The sequence below is a fragment of the Bombyx mori genome, chromosome 11, assembly GCF_030269925.1.
Source record: "Bombyx mori chromosome 11, ASM3026992v2".
Lineage (NCBI taxonomy): Eukaryota > Metazoa > Arthropoda > Insecta > Lepidoptera > Bombycidae > Bombyx > Bombyx mori.
The window spans coordinates 7,956,320-7,976,733 of NC_085117.1; the positions used below are offsets into that span (position 1 = coordinate 7,956,320).

The following is a 20,414-nucleotide window of genomic DNA, read 5'->3' on the forward strand; positions in this document are numbered from 1 at the left end:
ATTGTCAGCTTCGTCTTAATGTGGGAGTTTCATTAGGTATAATGTTTCAATAGAGTATTTTAAGAGAAGGAATAACAGCAGTATACCAATGCAACTTAAATAAAAAAATGGTCAATCAAACTACACACGAGTATTATACTTATTTTAAATAACTTATTTACTGCCTTTCTAATTGTATCTTCAGCAATATAATTATGGAAACGGATTATTTTAATGTCAAATCAAGAAAGCCAAAACTTTGTACAGATTAATTAAAATAAATATTACTAACAGACCGGAAAAAAATTTGCACATCTAATTTCAGTGTAAATTATTTAAAGTTCAAAACTATGAGAGGAAATGTTGAAAATTTTCGAAAACGTTTTTCTTCTGAATGGAAAAGCCATTCTGATAATGAGCATTACGATCAGCCGCCTGCTTGCCTCACATCAGCACTTCTATTTTGAATGTTAGAAAATCGCTGGAGGATCGCAAGCCCATTGCCAAAAAATCGCCGTCATGATAAACTCAAACACTAAGGCCGCTACTTAACACATCATTAAAAGAGTAGCAATACGTCTCGCCGTCCTTAAACGCAGTACATCGGACCATTAGTAGTCTATGTAAATCTCAAAAAGCGTGGCAACCCTAGTAAGTCACGAGAAAAGTTACAAAACTGCAACTGAATAAAGTCTAAGTAAAATAGGGATGTCCAATTCCAATATTCGCGTTTTATGGGTATTATACTTTAAGCGTAATAAAGAAGTTTTCAAGCATTAAATTGCTAACAGCATTTTGAATGGACACATTCCACATACGCCGTCCACGTGACTACAGAATAATACATCCCCTAGTATCAAATTCGTCATTCCATTATTTGACTGTCTCCGTGGTGCAGTTGTTAGAACCACTAACTCTTGCGCCGAGGTTCGTGGGTTCGATTCCCGCGTCAAGCAAAACTTTCGCATGATGAACAGGTTTGTTTGCTTTTTATCTGAGTATTTATTATATATATACATTTAAACGTATGTATATCGTAGACGTACGTATAATAAATCAGTCTCTAGTACCCGGGCAATCCTAATTTGGGGCCGTGCGTGTTTTTTTTTTATTTGTTGCTTAGATGGATGGACGAGCTCACAGCCCACCTGGTGTTAAGTGGTTACTGGAGCCCATAGAAATCTACAACGTAAATGCGCCACCCACCTTGAGATAAGTTCTAAAGTCTCAAGTATAGTTACAACGGCTGCCCCACCCTTCAAACCGAAACGCATTACTGCTTCACGGCGCCTACCTACCTACCTACCTACCCGTGCGGACTCACAAGAGGTCCTACCACCAGTAAAATTTATTTCCAGTTCCTTATAATTTGTTTTAAAAAAATATATTGTTACTTAATATTATATATTAAATAATTTAATTCATTCGAACAGCAGCATGAAATCGCCGGAAGAATAATGTGTTTTATTATTCTAATGTAAGATTATGCAAATCGGTTTGAAAATTTAAACGAATCCTTATTTAAATGTTTAATTGCTGCATCACGTTTATCTATACACATAACTTAACTGATTAATTCTGTTTGACGATAATCTATATATATAAAAATGAATTGCTGTTCGTTAGTCTCGCTAAAACTCGAGAACGGCTGGACCGATTTGGCTCATTTTGGTCCTGAACTGTTTGTGGAAGTCCAGAGAAGGTTTAAAAGTTAAATAAATATGAAAATGCTCGGAATTAAATAAAAATAATAATTTTGTTTTTCCTTTGATGTGTCGTCCCCCGTCGGACGGATTCCTTTTGTTTGTTTTAAGTTTATTTTATACAAAAGTGTAGGTCTTTTATTTATCGATTGAGGCACTACGAAGTCTGCCGGGTCAGCTTGTTAGAAATAAAAAGCCAACTTCGTATTAATTAACAATGCACAATTGATCGTTAATGGAGAGGAGTTAGGAGATTTTTGTGAAAAAACCAATAACAAACTACAGCACTGCGTTATTATCTAAGTAGTTTATGGAAAATTAGAGACAAAACTCAGTGACATTGACTGAAAAATACCATAGTCGGAATTGAGGATCTCGAATCATGAAGAAGTTGCTTAAGATAGATAAAAAGATGTGTGGTATCGTGGGACACCGGATAGGAACGAAGTTCCTTATTATAAAAATATTAATTTGAAGTTCTATTCGAGGTATAAAGACAATAATTATTCGGGTATACATTTTTTATTATGATTTTTTTATTGATAAAAATAAATAAAACTACTTTACAAAGCTATCAACTTTATTTTATGCACAATGATTTATAAAAATATATTATAATAAATAAAATATATTATTTTTTGTACGTTATTACAAAGTTAAGTCGTACACTGTGTGCATTACTAATAAAAATCTTACGTTACGGACGTTTTTTTTCCGGTTAGGGTACCCCTCCGCATCGTTCCATAAGGAGCATCGTTCCGAAAAGAAATCGTAGAAGACCACATTAAAGGCGAGAAAATGTAATGTTAGTCGCAAGGTTTTGTCTTACACAGAGTTCTGTCAGACAGTACAACAAGAAGGCAAACGCAATTTCCCAAAAACATCAAAAAAAAGGTCATTATTGTATAACGTTTATTTATTTATTTTTTACACTTCATGTAAAATTTACATTGGTGGACTCAATGCCGCCGGACTTAAGGCATTATCTACCCCCTATCAGTCAACCAAAGGTAGTGTAGAAAACACATATACATATAATAGTTTATACAGTATTAAAACGTTCTTAAACGTACGATTAAAAGTTAAAATTAACGTTCTTGGTCTCTAAATCGAATCGCAACGAAAAATGCTCTACCTTATAATAAAAAAAGCTAACGGTGTATGTCCTGCGCTAAATACATATACAAGATCACTCAGAATCTCAAAACGGCGATACATACGCCGTCTTCCAATTCCAATTTTCATTATAAGCCAGGAATTGTGATTAAAATCTGAGAAAACACTAAAACTAACTGCAGCGCCATCCATCGGGTATAATCTAAAGTAATATAAACTAACCAGAGACCGTCTCGAAAATTAAAAAAACATCAAAAACAGTCCAACGACTTAGGGAGTCAAGTAACAAACACGTCCAGAATAATTATTATAGCTACATACATATATTATGGGAAGACTTTTAATGCAACTAAAACTAATTTAACAAATCTTGATCACAATTAATCACAATCAAATGAATTAGTTCGTTCTTATTTATTAGAAGATAAATATATAAACATAAGTGACACATTGAAACGTCACTAGCAATCTGTTACCTTTTTTCCCTACCTATTCGCTAGTAAGAGGCTATTGCAGCTACGACCGGACCGGTAGCTTACGGGCTCAAACTAAAAGAATTTGGTAACACTAGCCCCAGCAGGAGCAGTGTTTCGCAGAATCTACCACCGGATCGGAATTGCGACCAAATGAGAAGATCATCTGTTACCAAAACCTTCCGAACCGTATAATTGGATGACCGTCAACAGCAAAGGCATATAGCCCACTGAGTTTCTCGCCGGATCTTCTCAGTGGCTCGCGTTTCCGATCAGGTGGTAAATTATGCGAAACACTGTTCTTGCTAGGGTCAGTGTTAGCAATACTTCCGGTTTGAGAGCCTCCCCGCGAGTTCATCTACACGCTAGGGTAAAGCTGATATGGCCTCTCAAGGCCATCAGCATGGGTAGGGGAAAAAAAAAGAAAAGAAGTGACATAGAGCTCTTTGCCAAATACACCGTATGGAAAAAAATCATACGTCGACAAGAGGATAGAGGTCCTTGGTCTGCCTAATGTGTAGTTACTTAAAAATATGAAAAGATTATCCATGCAAAAACATGTCGCAGTATTTTTGTTAAATATACTAAAACTGTATACGTAGAAATATAAAATGTGTACTACATCCAACATTCAGTCGATAAGTTTCAATAATTTTCCTTTGAGTTGTATGTACTAGTTAGATATTTAGTTCTTAACAAAAAAAAATTTATCACAATTTGTTCATTCAATATAAAATAATTAAAGTTTAAAGAAACAACATACCTACATAGATATGTTTACATAAGAACTCGATAGATGGCGACAATAGCCGTCTGAATCGCGCTATGATAATGTGACAGGAGTAATGTAAGATGCATTTCCAAGTACAAACTTGAGCTTACGCGGCACAGTCGCGGGGGTAACTAATAGTGACTTGCATTTGTTTTTCGTTCTGTACTTTTAAACTTTTAAACAAATGACGACTATTTTACAACAATATTCGTAATAATGTCAAATTTATGTAATTTTTATCGTATAAGGTTCAAACTGTAAAAGGACATCACCCGTCATACGTACTCTATTTTCTAGGGAAATACCTTTTCCATTTAGGAAACTATTTTTTATTTTTGAAATTCAGAAGTTCCAATGTTCGCGGATAGGTGGCGATAATAACCTAATTACATACTAAAATATTAATGAACATACCACCAAGTGATGAGATTATCAAGTAAAGAAATAGTTAAAATATCATATACACTCGTATAGTTATTTTTAAGACCTTTGGAAAAAACAATGTCAATACCTAAAAGAAAATGACAATACAAAAAGTAATACTAGATCTTGTAACATCAGCAATTATAGCCGAATTTCGAACACTAGTTTAGCTAAGATAAGCTAAGGGCAAAGCAGTGTTTTTATTGTAATTACGCTTGAGCATACAACCTCACATCTCAAAGGCCGATAGTGGCGACAACAATTCTGTTAGACGAAAAATGGCTACGGTTGATCACATGCAGGTCCTCAAAAGAAACAAGTCATTGATGAACTTATATTTGATTGAACAGCTCTGAAGGAACCGTTGAGAGAAGTTATTGATAACAATAACAATAGATACACTCCTGACGCGATAAAATACAATATGGAACACGATAGTGAATGAATAGAACTAGAATTTTATATCCTTAAAATCATGATTAGTTACTAAGCCAAAATATAAATAAACTATAGTCCTACATACCTGTGCAAAGGTGAATAATGCATTGAATAATTTCTTCTCAAAGATACTCAGGTCAAGCTAATGAGAGAGATCATTTCAAATAAAATACAATTTTTAAATAATACATACATTAAATCATGTTTCTAGAAATTGTATCATCAATCCTTACGTAAGCTGCAGACTGGAAAAGCGGACAGTCCAAATAAGCGAGATTCAAATGTTAAGTTAACTATTGAATGTATAATGTGCATCGATATATTTTGATATTCATTTAATGATCTTTAACGTGGAGAGACACAATAATCTTACAAGATCTGCGGGATAGTACGGTGCACAAAAAAATCTCATGTTTTTAATTTGCGTGAATTCGGGTCTGACGGTCTACTTTCGGTTCTTGGACATCACCCACGAAATCATTAAACACGAAATCGGAATTTTAATTGCATCGATAAAACTTCGTGTCCTTCCACTTTAAGCCCGATTTCCTCACGGCAGAATTGGGTATGATGACATCGAACTGTACGCATCATTTCCACCATCAATATGAATATTTTTGGGGACCAAACAAACTTAACTAGACTACTGAAGGCTGCTTCAAAAATCGAAAAATTATATGAATCCTCACGGATTAGCACAGCATATATGCAATAATAAAATATTAACCATCCCAGTTTCAAAGACTGACTGACTTCAACTTTATGTATCAAGGTATATGGGGGAATTTGGATCAGCTGGACAGTGAGCCTGTCTGCTCATTTAGAGCGATCTAAAAATGCACAACGCAATACTTTATTTTACAGGAAAATAATCAATTAATCTTGACGAATACAGATACCTCATTGAATAAAACAAAACATTAAAAGAAGAAAAAAAAAACAACCTAAAAAATATTTAATGAAAAACTCATCAAGGTAGCCGATATTAATGAAAAGCATTATTAAGAATAACTCGAAAACTAGTGTTCAGATTTCGATAGAATGGCACCAAATAAGAAGCTTTCAAATGATGCTTTCAAAGAAATAATCACCGAAACCAGCTCACCTAGAAAAGATTGTGAAAAATAAAATACAGTCGAATACAAACAAGTTAAGAACCGTATAAAATAGCTTTTCCAACGAAAACAACAGAAATGAACAATCAACGCTAATAACAAATCCTATCAAAACAAAAACGATCTAAGTTTGTTGTGGACGGTACTAAAGACGGGTATCACTTCGGAAACCAGTTTCTGCTGCGATTATCGCTCGGCGGCACTGCGCGGACGTCGGTATGCAAATGCGGTGCATCTTAACTTTAAAGTTCAAGGTCGAATAGTCGAACACACAAGTGCCCATATTAACCACTACAACATATTCACTACTACTCTATTTTTAACGCTTTAATAATATTTAACCACTATTAATAGCAACCGGATAGGTGTTAGTGTTAATATTGCCACGCAATTTTTGCGAAACACGATGGAACGAATTTTTTTTCTTCTGTATTTATTCATTGTTGCTAACCACTTACTTCTCACAAGGTGGCCCGATGACCTATTGAAGGTCGCGGGAATCCATTGGATACAGAGTCCATAAGACTGATCGTTGTAGCGAAGCTTTTTTTTAAGATTGAAGTATTACTGGTGGCCCGGAGGCCTTTTCACTTTCACCGGGACAGGTGGGCGAGCAAGGCTCAGCCAGGAGAGGTGGGATTTGCTAACAGCTACCCGAGCGCCTCCGAACTTAACAACTCAAGAGTAGCTGCTTCGCGAATGAATCTACTACCGAATCGGAATCGCGACCCGCTCAGAAGATCCGGCGAGAAACTCAGCGGGCTGATGCACGGGTTAAGTTGCACGTCGAACTCTTTGTAGCGAGGCTTGGGAGCGACCTATGTTCAATAGTGGACCTCTGCGGGCTGAAAGAGAACAGAAAGATTAAACACAGCGACTAGCCAAGTAATCATATATTATTTAAGTTGACGTAAAAATGACACAATTCTTTTATTTTGCGATTTAAAATATAAATCATTGAACACAAGAATACTATTAGATCTAACATTTTATTTGAATTCCCCTAATTGAAATTACGGACTTACAACAACTGTAATGTTTATTTACAAGAAGAGGAGCTCCCGTAGACGTCGCTATCCTATACTATACCGTCAAAACAAAAACAAAAACATGTAATTTGAAATTTAAATCAGAGCTTTGTTATACATATTTTGGGTATATTATGGTATATGCCAGCCGCTTCTGGCTATTAAAACTTTGAAATATTCCAATGAGTAATTCTGGAAAGGCCTCTACCACGCTCTGTTATGTCCATTTTCAAACGAGGTTTGCGAGGTGTCCTCAGCGGTGAGCAGCATTATGGCTGTGCCCTGGTGTTACCTGTGACCATGCGCGACAGTAACCACTTACCATCAAGTAGGCCTCGAGTGCTACGCGACTATTAAATCATTGAAAGAAATGTTGAAAATCGTAAACTGTAAAAAATCCACGATTACTTTTTGTTTTTTGAGATAAATACTTAAAACATGGAACAATAGTTTGATGGTTTCTATACGAATAACTTTTCTTTTCAAACTTCACTTAGTTTATTTCGATCGTATAATACATTTAGTCAGTGGCTCGACTCTAGAAATCACAAAAAAACTATTTTTTCCAAGTCATTGCGGGTGCGTCCAGCGTGAATGTTGCCAGTCTTCAAATAAAATAAAAAGGAACGAAATGAGTAATCTGTTTTCCTATTTATATTAATTTATATTATATTATAGTTAAGGAAAACTTAAATTTAAAAATTTAAATGAACATTACAAAAATATAACAGAAACGAAAACATTAAGATCTCTTGCATTTTAAAAATCTCACTCAATCACAGCTTTCTTATTATGCGACAGAGTCCAAGATTTTTCCGTAAAAACCCGTCGGAATTCAACCGGTCCATAAAGCTGGCAACCCGAAACACCTCATGCTCAATTACATTTAGGGCAAAAACTGCCTGATCACCGCTAGGCACTGACTCACTCTGTACCACTCGCATACAATAGACAGAACTAGATCATCATTATCACTACATCCAATAACGCTGGGGCGTTTAGAAAGCAATCGCTCAACAACCGAACTTATTAATTTATCTAAATTTTTTTTTGTCCCGAAAAAATCAACGCGTCGCATTAATAATTAGATTCCGGAATTATTAATTTTATCCCGTAAATGCGTGAATTCCTTTGGCCACCTTGAGTTATGAGTTCGTGTAGTAGTCACGCGAATAATAATTTTTGCGGGCTTGATTTTTATTGCGCAATATTGTTCTTCATCTCAGTAGCCATTCGTGAACGAGTATTAAGTGTTTCATTAGAAAAATTGATATCTGCCTGCGGGCTTCGAACACGAGAGAAGTTGCATCGCTCGATACGAATGCATCGGCTATTTAATCCTTTAGGCCACAGCGATTTCATTACAAACACGATATTATCAATAAGGTCTTCGAGGTGGGTGGCGCATTTACGTTGTAGATGTCTATGGGCTCCAGTACCACTTAACACCAGGTGGGCTGTGAGCCCGTCCATCCATCTAAGAAAAAAAAAAATAAAAAAAAAAAAAAAAAAAAAAAAAGTGTGTGTGTCCGCTCCGACGCACGACTGGAGTTTACTGGATATAAAAAATTAAACGAAACAATACGAGAAATAGTTCTATATTACGACAACACGATACACTACAGATTATTAACAAATTAACGAGACACAAAACAAACGACTAACAAATATATGAAAATACAATAATGAGAGAAACGCGCGATCAGTACGAGGCTTTGTGGCGGACTGCCGGCGCAGCAGCCCGGCGTCACCTGCGATAACGCGGCCGCGCGTTGGCTCCTGATTGGCGCGCGCACGCATCACGCAATCAGGAGCCAATCAGGCGCATAACGCATTTCGTGTGACATGCTAGTACGATTTTGGTCCCCATAATTTTCATACCCCGGGCCTATATATGTAAATCGATTCTAAAGGAGTAAACTCCAAAAACGTGTAGATAATGTAAGCTGTGTTCTTCAGTGTTAATAGAAGGAAATACTTTTGTTATTATTATGTGAGCAGATATTAACTGCTCTTCTTCGATCTTCGGCCATTTAATACGCTTGCTTGTACTTTTCACTAATAGCTCTGATCCATCGAACTAAATCTAGTTCGAGATGACAGTTCTAGTACTCTGCAAGTCTATCTATGATCATCAGTTCAATATTTGTGACCTACCCAACTACCCAAGTACCCACAATCACTTTCTCTAATTCTCTATTCAATAATAGAACATAATTTGTGACAAAACAAATTAAGCCTAGCTCGGAAAAAACTTGATCTTTGTCTTCTATTTGGATTAGTCACGATGTTACTTCTTCTTTGGAAGTCTGCTCTTTACTCTGTTCTTTGCGATTCTAAGCAAGTTTCTGTTCATACCAAACCCCACCAATGTTTTCCACCTGTCTTATTACCCGTGCGTAGTAACGTTACCATCATTTACTATCCAGCGATTTCTTCTTAACGAAATTCCTCGGGATGGAATCAGTACTACATCGATACATGCTGCAATCAAACCTGACTTCCGGTGGCATAACTAAGTACTGACAACCCTGAGAGAATACAGTGACCCTGGTAAGAAATGGCACGGCTTAGGTTGGATAGGAATTTGTTTGAAGTAAGAAAATAAAGAAGTACTACAGACAGATGATCGAAGATCAGTACAGAACTTCGTAGAATCAATCAGTTTAACTCACTCGGTAGTCCAGTAGTTAAAACCCCTGACGGCTGAGCTGAGAGTCGTGGGTTCGATTCCCACATCGAGCGAACATTGATGAGATGAACGGGTTTATTTGCTCTTTGTCTGGGTGTGTAATATCCATATATGTATGTACATAATTAAAAGCAATCAGGCAGGTAGCCAGTCGTAAAACCTATGCCAAATTCCTCTGCAGCATGGTAAGAGGAAATGCTTGAACTGATCCCATGTAATATGGGATAAGGACGAGAAGAAGATGTATATGGTTAAATGTATCTAAGTATATATATCCGTGTCTGCTTCCTATAGCACAGGGATTCCTAGTTTGGGCCCGGTTAACCGTGTGCAAATTGTGCCCAATTATTTTTATTATCTAGCTTCCGATGATAGCCAGACTATTATTATTTAAGATTTACTGACTTAATGAATTCAAATCACTTCTTAATACCCTTAATTTGGACACAGTCAATTAGTTTCCTGTTCTACAATTTAGATTAAAAGAAAGGGCTGGCGGCCCGATGAAATTGGTGATCAGTGGTCAAATCGATCATGGCGAGCATCGAACCGTCGTGTTTACGGTGTGATGGTAATCAGCCGGTAATCGCCCTGCCCGGGACCAGAATTGTCACGGTTGTTACGCATTTATTATCCACCACTTTTTATTTGTGATTCTGTCTGACTTTTTCTATTAGCGAGAGATCGACTAGCTGATACATTAGCGGTAGCGGTATAGCTCGTTCTAATAAAATAATCATTAACTTAATTATATGTTCTTATCGTGGAAGAAATACGAGTGTATGCTGTCCGTGTGCTTAGATGCCTGTTATAACTTCACGTTCCATATAGGTCACCGGTGCCCTACGCGGCGCAACGGGCAACGGTAACCACTCACCATCAGGTGGGCCGTACGCTCTTCTGCCTAGAAGTGCAAAAAAAATTAGATACTAAGTTAGCGATGCGGGCTCACAAAATTCCTAACATTAACTTCATACTCTGCCTAAAAAAGCGAACCATTTACCTGTAGGACCTCTTGTGAGTGCGCAGGGGTAGGTACCACCACCCTGCCTATTTCTGCCGTGAAGCAGTAAGGCGTTTCGGTTTGAAGGGCGGGGCAGCCAATGTAACTATACTTGAGACCTTAGAACTTATATCTCAAGGTCGGTGGCGCATTTACGTTGTAGATGTAGGGCTCCAGTAACCACTTAACACTAGGTGGGCTGTGAGCTTGTCCACCTTAATAAGAAAATAAAATAATAAAACTATATCTCGACTAATCCGTTCCGAGTTTGATACTTGTAAAATCACCGAAGCGCGGTGATAAATAACGGTACGGGTCTCTATAATTATGTTCTTAACGCTATTTACAAGATATTTGGTGCTCCACTCATTTACTGTTATCGGCGTGCTGCTTTTACGATTGGTAACAAGCTGTGAGATTACTTGTCCGGCTCAAATTTGGATCACTGCAGTTTCAATTTTCCATGGTCTTTTGTTTTTTTTTGTTTTTTTTAACACGTTGATGGCAGACCATTTTTGTAAGACCTCCATTCAGTGTATGTGAGGTCTCTTCGAGTCAAGATTGGACTTCTTTACAGTGCGCATGAGACATGATAAGCTTCATAAAGGACCGTTTTTGAAAATGACTCATGCCCATAGAAATCTGGACATAGTCGCCTCCTGTTTCGAGCGAAAGAACGAGGGTATGACTGCCGCATCAGAGGACAGTCGCGCATGGGTCGTTTTAAACCGCATAACGCAGTCAACTTGTTAAAGTGACAGATTCTCTTTTTTTCTCGCCTTGAGAGGCTATATCAGCGTAACCTAATAAGTAGGTGAGCTCACGAGGCTCAAACCTGACGACCAGATTCTCTACAAAACACAGGGTGTTCGTGATTTGACAAATATAAACATGATTTTATATTTTAATACGCCTTTATATTACGCGACATTTATTTATTCATTGCTTAGATGGGTGGAGGAGATCACAGCTCACCTGGTGTTAAGTGGTTACTGGAGCCCATAGACATATATAACGTAATTGCGCCACCCACCTGGAGATATAAGTTCTAAGGTCTCAGTATGGTTACAACGGCTGCCCCACCCTTCAAACCGAAACGCATCACTGCTTCACGGCAGAAATAGGCAGGGTGGTGGTACCTACTCGCGCGGACTCACAAGAGGTCCTACCACCAGTAATGTATTATAATGAATAGATTTTTATAATGAACGAACGGAATTCGCGGGCTTGAAGAGACGAGGTATTATTTTATTTTTATAAAGCTTTCAGTTGAGCTTAGGCTAACTAACGGCTTATCGTCGTGTCGGCACAGATGACGGAAGACACATCCCGTATAGTGAGATTAGCAGTGCGCCAGGTCTGTGAAAAATTTTGTAACTAGAGAAAGATCCAGCAACAATCGTAGCATCCTTCATATCGGCAAGTCGTAATCTTAAACTTCGAGAAGTATCTCTTTAAAGCTGCACCATCGACCGCTATCCTAAGATATCTTACTACGACCTCAAAATCAACTCTTTAAACGACTGTTAGTGAAGCAGTAATGCGTTTCGGTTTGTAGGGTGGGGCAGCCGTTGTAACTATACTTGAGACCTTAGAACTTATATCTCAAGGTGGGTGGCGCATTTACGTTGTAGATCTCTATTGACTCCAGTAACCACTTAACACCAGGTGCGCTGTGAGCTAGTCGACCAATCTAAGCAATCAAATATAATAAAAAACAAGCTTCTTTCCCTCACCGTGCCGATAAAGCGTCCAATTAACAATCTCATTTACCAATCAACTGAATTATTAACAATTCATAATTTTAAAGTCGCCTTCGGTCGTAAACACGCAATTAATCTTGGTAATAGTGGTAAAATAGTTCAATAACAAAACCCAATCGCACCGGACGTGTCTCAGCTCGTGTTTGTAAACACGGCGCGCGTGATAGAAAACGTGCTTGATTATAAAAGTCAGTAAACTGCGATTAGGACATGCAGGTTCGCCGGCTCTAGCTAACACTTCCTCGTCATTAGTGGTATTATCTGCAGCTTGTTTCCCGAATACCTTGAGGCGTTATTCGTAAGGCGGCTCGTAAATTTAGCCAATTGAAATACCGCTGCACTAATTCTTTTTTTTTTTATTGCTTAGATGGGTAGACGAGCTCACAGCCCACCTGGTGTTAAGTGGTTACTAGAGCACATAGACATCCATAACGCAAATGCGCCACCCACCTTGAGATATAAGTTCTAAGGTCTCGAGTTTAGTTACAACGGCTGCCCCACCCTTCAAACCGAAACGCATTACTGCTTCACGGCAGAAATAGGCGGGGTGGTGGTACCTACCCGCGCGGACTCACAAGATGTCTTACCACCAGTATTCAGTGGGATTAAAGCTAATAATGGACTTTTTAGCAAGATTTAGAGGGAGAGAGAGAAAGAGAAAGTATTCTTTATTATACACCAAAAAATAAACAATGGGAAACATGAAATACAAAAAAAGAAAAATTATCAGTATAATTTTTTGTAAATATGCAACATTATGTATTAGGCTATATATAGGCTTTAGAGGAAGAGGTAGACCTAAGAAGAAATGATTGCGTGAAAGACGATATGTGTAAGAGGGGAGTGAGTGAAGAAATGGTATATGATAGTGGAGTATGGAAGGACAAAACATGTTGCGCCGACCCCAGATGACTAGGAGAAGGGCTGGAGAATGATGATTATGAATTTATAATTTGGAATATGGAAAAGGGGAGGCCTCTAATGTAAGCATTTAGCTTCACTTAAACACTGGCAAACACTCCACCCCTTTTTTCCTACCTATTTTATAGCCTCGAGGGGTTATTCTAGATTCGCCCTAGGCACTCCAGCCCGTTGTACCAGTCGCTAATTGTATGAAACCCATTATTTACTTTATGCTACTCGTCGATATCTGTTACACGTTGAATGTTAGTAATATTAAACTATTAAATTTGTCAAGTTTCATCAAAATCTGTCGTGTAATTTTTAAGTGAAAGAATAACTAACATCCGTCTTCAACAAACTTCTGATATCAGTAGGCTGTGTGTGTGTGTGTGTGTGTGTGTTTTTTTTTTTTTATTGCCCTTGTAGGCAGACGAGCATACGGCCGACCTGATGGTGAGTGGTTACCGTCGCCCATGGACTTCAGCAATGCCAGGGGCAGAGCCAAGCCGCTGCCTACGTGTGTGTGTGTGTAACATCGTTGATATTCAAAAATGTTGGTAAAGCTAAATCCACATGATCTTACGACACGTGAGCGACTGTATCGCGATCGAAACTCGCTCAATTACACAGCTAATCGCGTTTTTATCGCGACAAAGCATGTAGACGCACGCACTACGCGCTTGTAAACATTCACGATTATTAACCGTTTTCGCTTTTCATTGAACCATTAGCATGGTTATTATTCTAGAGTATTCATGAAAACTTTTCATTATCGATTTAATTTTCTTTTGCAATTAACATACTTTTGTAAACCGCTCTAGATTACATTTATCTGAACTGGTACCTAAGCGTTTTTTTTTATTTAAACACTGACAATAACAGTTGATAATAATAAAAAAATTACGTACAAAGACACTGCAAACCCGTTTGAGGAGTACCAGTGTTTAATGTAAAAATCTTCAAATCTGGTTACATTCATTCAACTAGTAATATGGACTTACAACTCTTTATTAGTAATAGCCGTAAAAGGAGGATGGATAAAAAAAAAAAAAAAAAAAAATGATTAAACAAAATTGTTCGCTCGCTGTTTTTTCTTTTTTATAAATTTTTGGGTTAAAAGTGTAGTTTTAACAACCAGAATAATAATTTAAGGCCACGAATATCTTACTGCGTTGTATTTCTGTTGTTTTGTTAGGCACGCTCCATGGTTGCATCCTTGTTGCATTTTACCCGGATAGGGAGTTGCTTATATTGCTCTCCGCTCCGTAAGCTATCAGTCGGTTTGTAGATGTGTTGGTACCTAATATCACAAATGAGCGAAGAGCTCTGAGGAATTATTCGAGATGATCCTCTCATCTCGTTTTTATCATCACACCTCCCGCCATCGGAGCAGAATTCATCCATATTATATAGAAACGCTGCGTTCATCGATAGTGCGTTTCCAAAGATCTTTTCTGTCACGTACCATCTGGCTTTGGAATGAACTTCCCTCCACGCTGTTTCCCGAGCGCTATGACATGTCCTTCTTCAAACGAGGTTTGTGGAGAGTACTTAATGGTAGGCAGCGGCTTGGCTCTGCCCCTGGCATTGCTGACGTCCATGAGCGACGGTAACTACTTACCATCAGGTGGACTATATGCTCGTCTGCCTATAAAAGCATTAAAAAAAGACTGTTGCATTTATTTTAGCAGTTCCTTCTCACTTCCTATGGTATATCCTCATAGGAGTATTCTATTAGACAAACCTATAAGTCATCTTTGAAATTACGTCCGGCTGTATTTGCGTGAGTAAAAAACATTCACAAACACACAAACCTTTATATTTATTAGTAGAGATTAAACGACGCGATTGTGTACTACAAACTTGTTAGAAAAATCATCGAATAAATGAAAAAAGGTTAACTGAACCTATTTTTACGGTTTAATCTCTCTTGGACTGACTGTGGTAGTTAGCAGCCATGGCTGTCGCGCTGAGTGTCGTAGATTCGATTCCCGCATCGGGCAAATATTGTGTGATGAACATCAACAGCTTGTTCTTTGTCTGGGTGCTCATTATCTATACGACTGGCAATTTTATGTAGACTACTGATAAAAACTGAAGAAAGAGTATTTCGATGTGAACTACGCCTAACTGGAACCACTTCGTTGCTGTGTTACTTGCGACCTCTAAATTTGTGAGCATTGGTCATTGATAAGTTCTATAATTATATAATGTACTTACTAGCCATACTCGCCCGCTTCCCTGGGCATTTAAAATTAACATTATTATTTATTGTCATCATTATTAGGGAGTCCAACACTCATATAAATATTAGCTTATTCATTAAGTACATGTATTTTTTACATGGATACCAAGTTTCAAGTCAATTGGATGCATGGTTCAGTAGTTATAACGGAACATCCGTAAAAACTACTGTAGATTTATATATTAGTATAGATTATTTTATCCACATCAAAATAAAGTTTAGCCCAGTAAAACTATGGCAGAAACTGAGTTGCTCTATAAAGAGTAACAACATTTAAAGCTATTGCTTCACCAGTTTTTATGTTTTTTTATATTTCAATATTCCAAAATGTTTTTCAAATTTCTAATGTTCCTTCTTCTAATGTTTCAATATTCAAATTAACATTTATGTCACCTGTATAACATATTAACCTCTTTTAAGATTTATGTCATAGAGATTACAATATTTGCTAATTTTTTTTTTTTTTTTAATATTCAATATTCATACCTATCATAACTCATAACCCAAACTATCAACACACAAATGATCCTACTTTGCGCTAGACTACAATTAGCCTAAAGTTCATAAGACAAAAAGATAAATAAAGCTTAGCAACCAGGAGATTTAGAGAATAATAGCGTCCACCTGTGTCAGGGTTACGAGCCCTTGAACTTTCCGACCTTGAGCCGGCAACCCTACGAGGCGTACGCACGATTCTCGTGTCAGTGTGCAACCCCCTTCATTTTCGAATATCAAACGTAAACATTAACCAAACAAAGTTTCCCCTTTTTCGGGGAATTGCAAATTGAAAAACTGTGTTTATACTTTTTTTTTTTGTTTTGTTTAAATATAATAAATAAATTCCTGAATGTTGAATGTGTTGCCATATTAAAAAACATTTAATGTTTCATTTTATTTATCAAACTTATAATTTATTTAATTAGGCGTAAATAAACAGTTCTACTGGCCATAATTACTGTCACTATTTCAATACGTGTAATATATAAAACGTAATTGTTTAAATGCTAAATGAACATAATTAAGCTATTGCTTTTTATTTTTATTCGTTATATGAGTTCTAAGGTCTCCGTTTTTACAATACAACGACTACCCCACCCTTCATATCGAAACGCATTACTGCTTCACGGCAGAAATAGGCAGGGTGGTGGTTCCTACCTGTACGGACTCATAAGACGTCCTACCACCACGACTAAACAACTTTTTTTTTGCACATTTATTGTCATTGACTTCAAGCCTCGGATTGGGCGATATTCCAGCTGCAATGTTTAAATGTTGAAGGTTTGTCAGGCGAAATCGTTTTTGATGAAAATTGATAATAAATATATCTTATAGCCGCATTTAATAGAGTACTTTTTATCGTGGCAAATTGTGTGATCCGGACAACGCGGGATACATTTGCTATATTAACTGCGTTATTTTATGTATGTACTAATAGATCATACTGTAGGTTGACTGGTAGTTTTTGAATTAGAGAGTAACACAACTTATAAAATTTCTGGGGAAGCACTTCGTTATCTAGCTGCAATCTAATAACCTAAAATTAAATAATAATAAGTAATAACATAAATAATAATATACAATTCGATATCTCGAAGCGATCCATTCGTAGTTTCACTTCGAATAGAACCCTCGCAATATCGCCAAAGCCAAAGTTTGATAGTGGCTTCGATTATGTCTTAATACATTTTTCAGAGCATTCCCGATAAAATTAGAACATTCAAGAAATGATCTAGACCGATCTTGTGTATGTCGATAACATTCCCGATACAATTGGAACACTGAAGGAATGTTCTAAAATATTCAAAAATCGTTCTAGAACATTCAAGAGATGTTCCAGTTGTTTCGATATCCGTTTTTGCTATTTAACGACAGATGGCATTAGCCATACTGACATAACAAATACATAAAAACTCTATAATAAGGCCAAATGATGTTCTCTCGCCTGAGATCCTTAATATCACATTACATTAACCCCAAAAACCGATACATTAACATATTTTGGGAAATATTTGTACTCTAAATGACCCTACGAATATTTTAATTGAAGCCACTATACGATTTACTGTATTCAACACGCCATGTCTAATGTGGGTGAGCAGCGACCATCGCGCATATGTCGGACATCGCTTAGACAAATAGATCAACCCTTTATCTATGACCCTCTGTTTTGAGTTCGCTTGTCTCAATTTGTAGCTGAATAGACGAGTTTTCACGCCCAATCATTTTTAAATTTCAAGGGCGTTAAGAGGATAATAAAATAATTTTAGTAAATTACATTGGAATTTATAGGATTTAAAAATGAATCGTATACCAGCATCCGACACCAAATCTACCGTGATAATGGTGGTAGGACGTCTTATAAATCCGCACAGGTAAGTACCCTGCCTATTTCTGCCTTGAAACAGTAATGAGTTCCGGTTTGAAGGGTGGGGCATCCGTTGTAACTATACTGAGACCTTAGAGCTCATATCACAAGGTGGGTGGCGGCATTTACGTGGTAGATGCTTATGAACTCCGGTAAACAATTAACACCAGATGGATGGTGAGCTCGTCCATCCATTTAAGCAATAAAAAAATAAGAATAAAAAATGTAGCACAACACAATTCCAATAAGAATATTGTCTACCATGTCTCTATCTCATTAAGATTTCCTTGAAGCATTGGCGAGTTAATAAATAGTCTAATGTTAAAGACATTTTAAATGCTCATTAATACTAAAAGCTGTGCAGATTTATTTAGATCTTAAGTTAAATTTCTATTCGAGTAAATAGTTCGTCAAAGTTGTCAATCGCAGTTCATTACCCTCCGACCTACAGTTGCTACGCCGATATTGTAGGCTCATGTTCTACAGGTCTACGACCGTAGACGCTACGGCGGCCTACGAGCTATTAGTGATTTAAAAAAAACATGCCTTCTAAAATGTATACTTTCTAGAAGTGATCTATTATTACTTAAATCAAATATTATCAGAACTTATTTCTGTGCCTTTAAAATTAATCTTGTTCACCACGTCATTACGGATACTCCCGATCCATTAACGGTGCTTTTAGGTACAACAAGCACCGGTCACCGTCCTCGTCGAACCCGTCGAACCTCGCTTCCGACAAAGGGCTCGACAAATATATTAACCCATAGACACAGCACACTGAGTTTCTGGCGAGATCTTCTCAGTGAGTCGCGCCGATCCGGTGGTAGACTCTGCAAAGCACTGCTCTTGCTAGGGCCAGTGTTAGCAAAACTCCCAGTTTGAACCCCGTGAGCTCACGTAGACGTCAAGGCGAAGCTTAAATAGTCTCCCAGGGCTATCAGCATAGGTAGGAGAAATAAAAGGTACAAACTCGAAGATATTACACATATATAACACAAGATAGATGGGATTGCTTTGGTTTGGCATTTTGTTTCAAACAATGCTAATTTAGTTATATTTTTCACATTTTACTTATCAAAATTAACCTATCTTTGACAATAACTTCACTATGCCTTTAACATAACCGTGATGATCGGTATCAGTAACGATAAAAAAGCTTTTAAAAATGTTTTAAAATGAAATCCGATGACGTGCCAAAAGACATAAACCTTAAGCCGAATAAGTCATAAATAAACTATAGACGCTTGTCTATGGTTTGTGTCAGAACATTATTTAGTTTGCGGCACGTGATGTCGCGTGAATCGCTTTGCACGCTTGTCTAGGCGAGGCGCGGTTCTAATGTGAGCGTTATCCTATTTCACGCTACCCAATTCTAGCGTGAAATAGGATAATGGTTACTAATATGCGCAGCTGTGGGAACAGACAGGACAAGCCTTTTTCATTTATTTTTCTATTGCTATACTTTTCAGCTGATTCGTTGGTGCAGTATCTAGCGTCGATAGCTGTTGCGCCAAAGGTCATGGATTCGATTTCCTCATCGGGCAAACATTCGTGTGATCAACAATGTGCTTGGTGCGAGTTTTTTAACGTCCTCGTTAGCGTAAAAGTTAACTCAATTTTTTATGAAGTTGGAACAGCGCCCTTAGCGGCAAACGTAGGCAAACGTCTCAAATTCATACAAATTTGAGTTAACTTTTACGCTATCGAGAACGTTAGAAAACTCGCACTAAGCACACAGGTTTGATTGCTCTTTCTCGGAGTGTTATATGTATGTGTATAAATTTAAACGTGTATAATTAATTATGTATATTGTGTACATTGTGTGACAAACACATTTATATGTCGGTCTCTGCTACCCAGAACACAGGGAGTCGTGACTTGGTGCCGGATGACCTTGTATGATTTGTTCCCAAATATTAGGAAATAACTGTATTTCTACTCGCTGCCGATTATTGTTTATTTAAGAATGAGTAGAAGATCTTCTACAAGATATCTCATTAGAATATGTTTTAGAGTTCTGTAATGTTACAATAAGACGCGTCGAACAGACACTTCACGACAGCCCGCTACCCGCTCTTCTTATAAAATCGCTGTAACTAAAACCCCAAAATTTGTAACAAAAAAAAAAGAACAACTAAAAATTTTGTTAATAAACTTTCTTTCATTTTAATTAAATACCAATGAAGTGTTTGTATAACTGAAAATGCCTCGTAAATTTTGACTTGATCTCGAAAGGACCAACGTGTCTCATTAAGAATGCCGCTACCCATTTGGGGCATGAGGCCGGAGTATTGGATAGCTAAAGTCCCACCCATCAAACCGTCATGACGGTATCTACCTTTAAATGTTAACACAACACGCCCAACCAAAAAGTAAACTCGATTATACTTTGT

At 37.3% G+C, this 20,414-nt stretch overlaps 1 protein-coding gene across 2 annotated transcripts in view; it reads left to right on the top strand.

Moving 5' to 3' along the window:
• LOC101743328 (zinc finger protein 774) overlaps positions 1-20,414 on the top strand; it is a 67,259-nt gene that overhangs the window by 1,585 nt on the left and 45,260 nt on the right. The window lies entirely within an intron of this gene.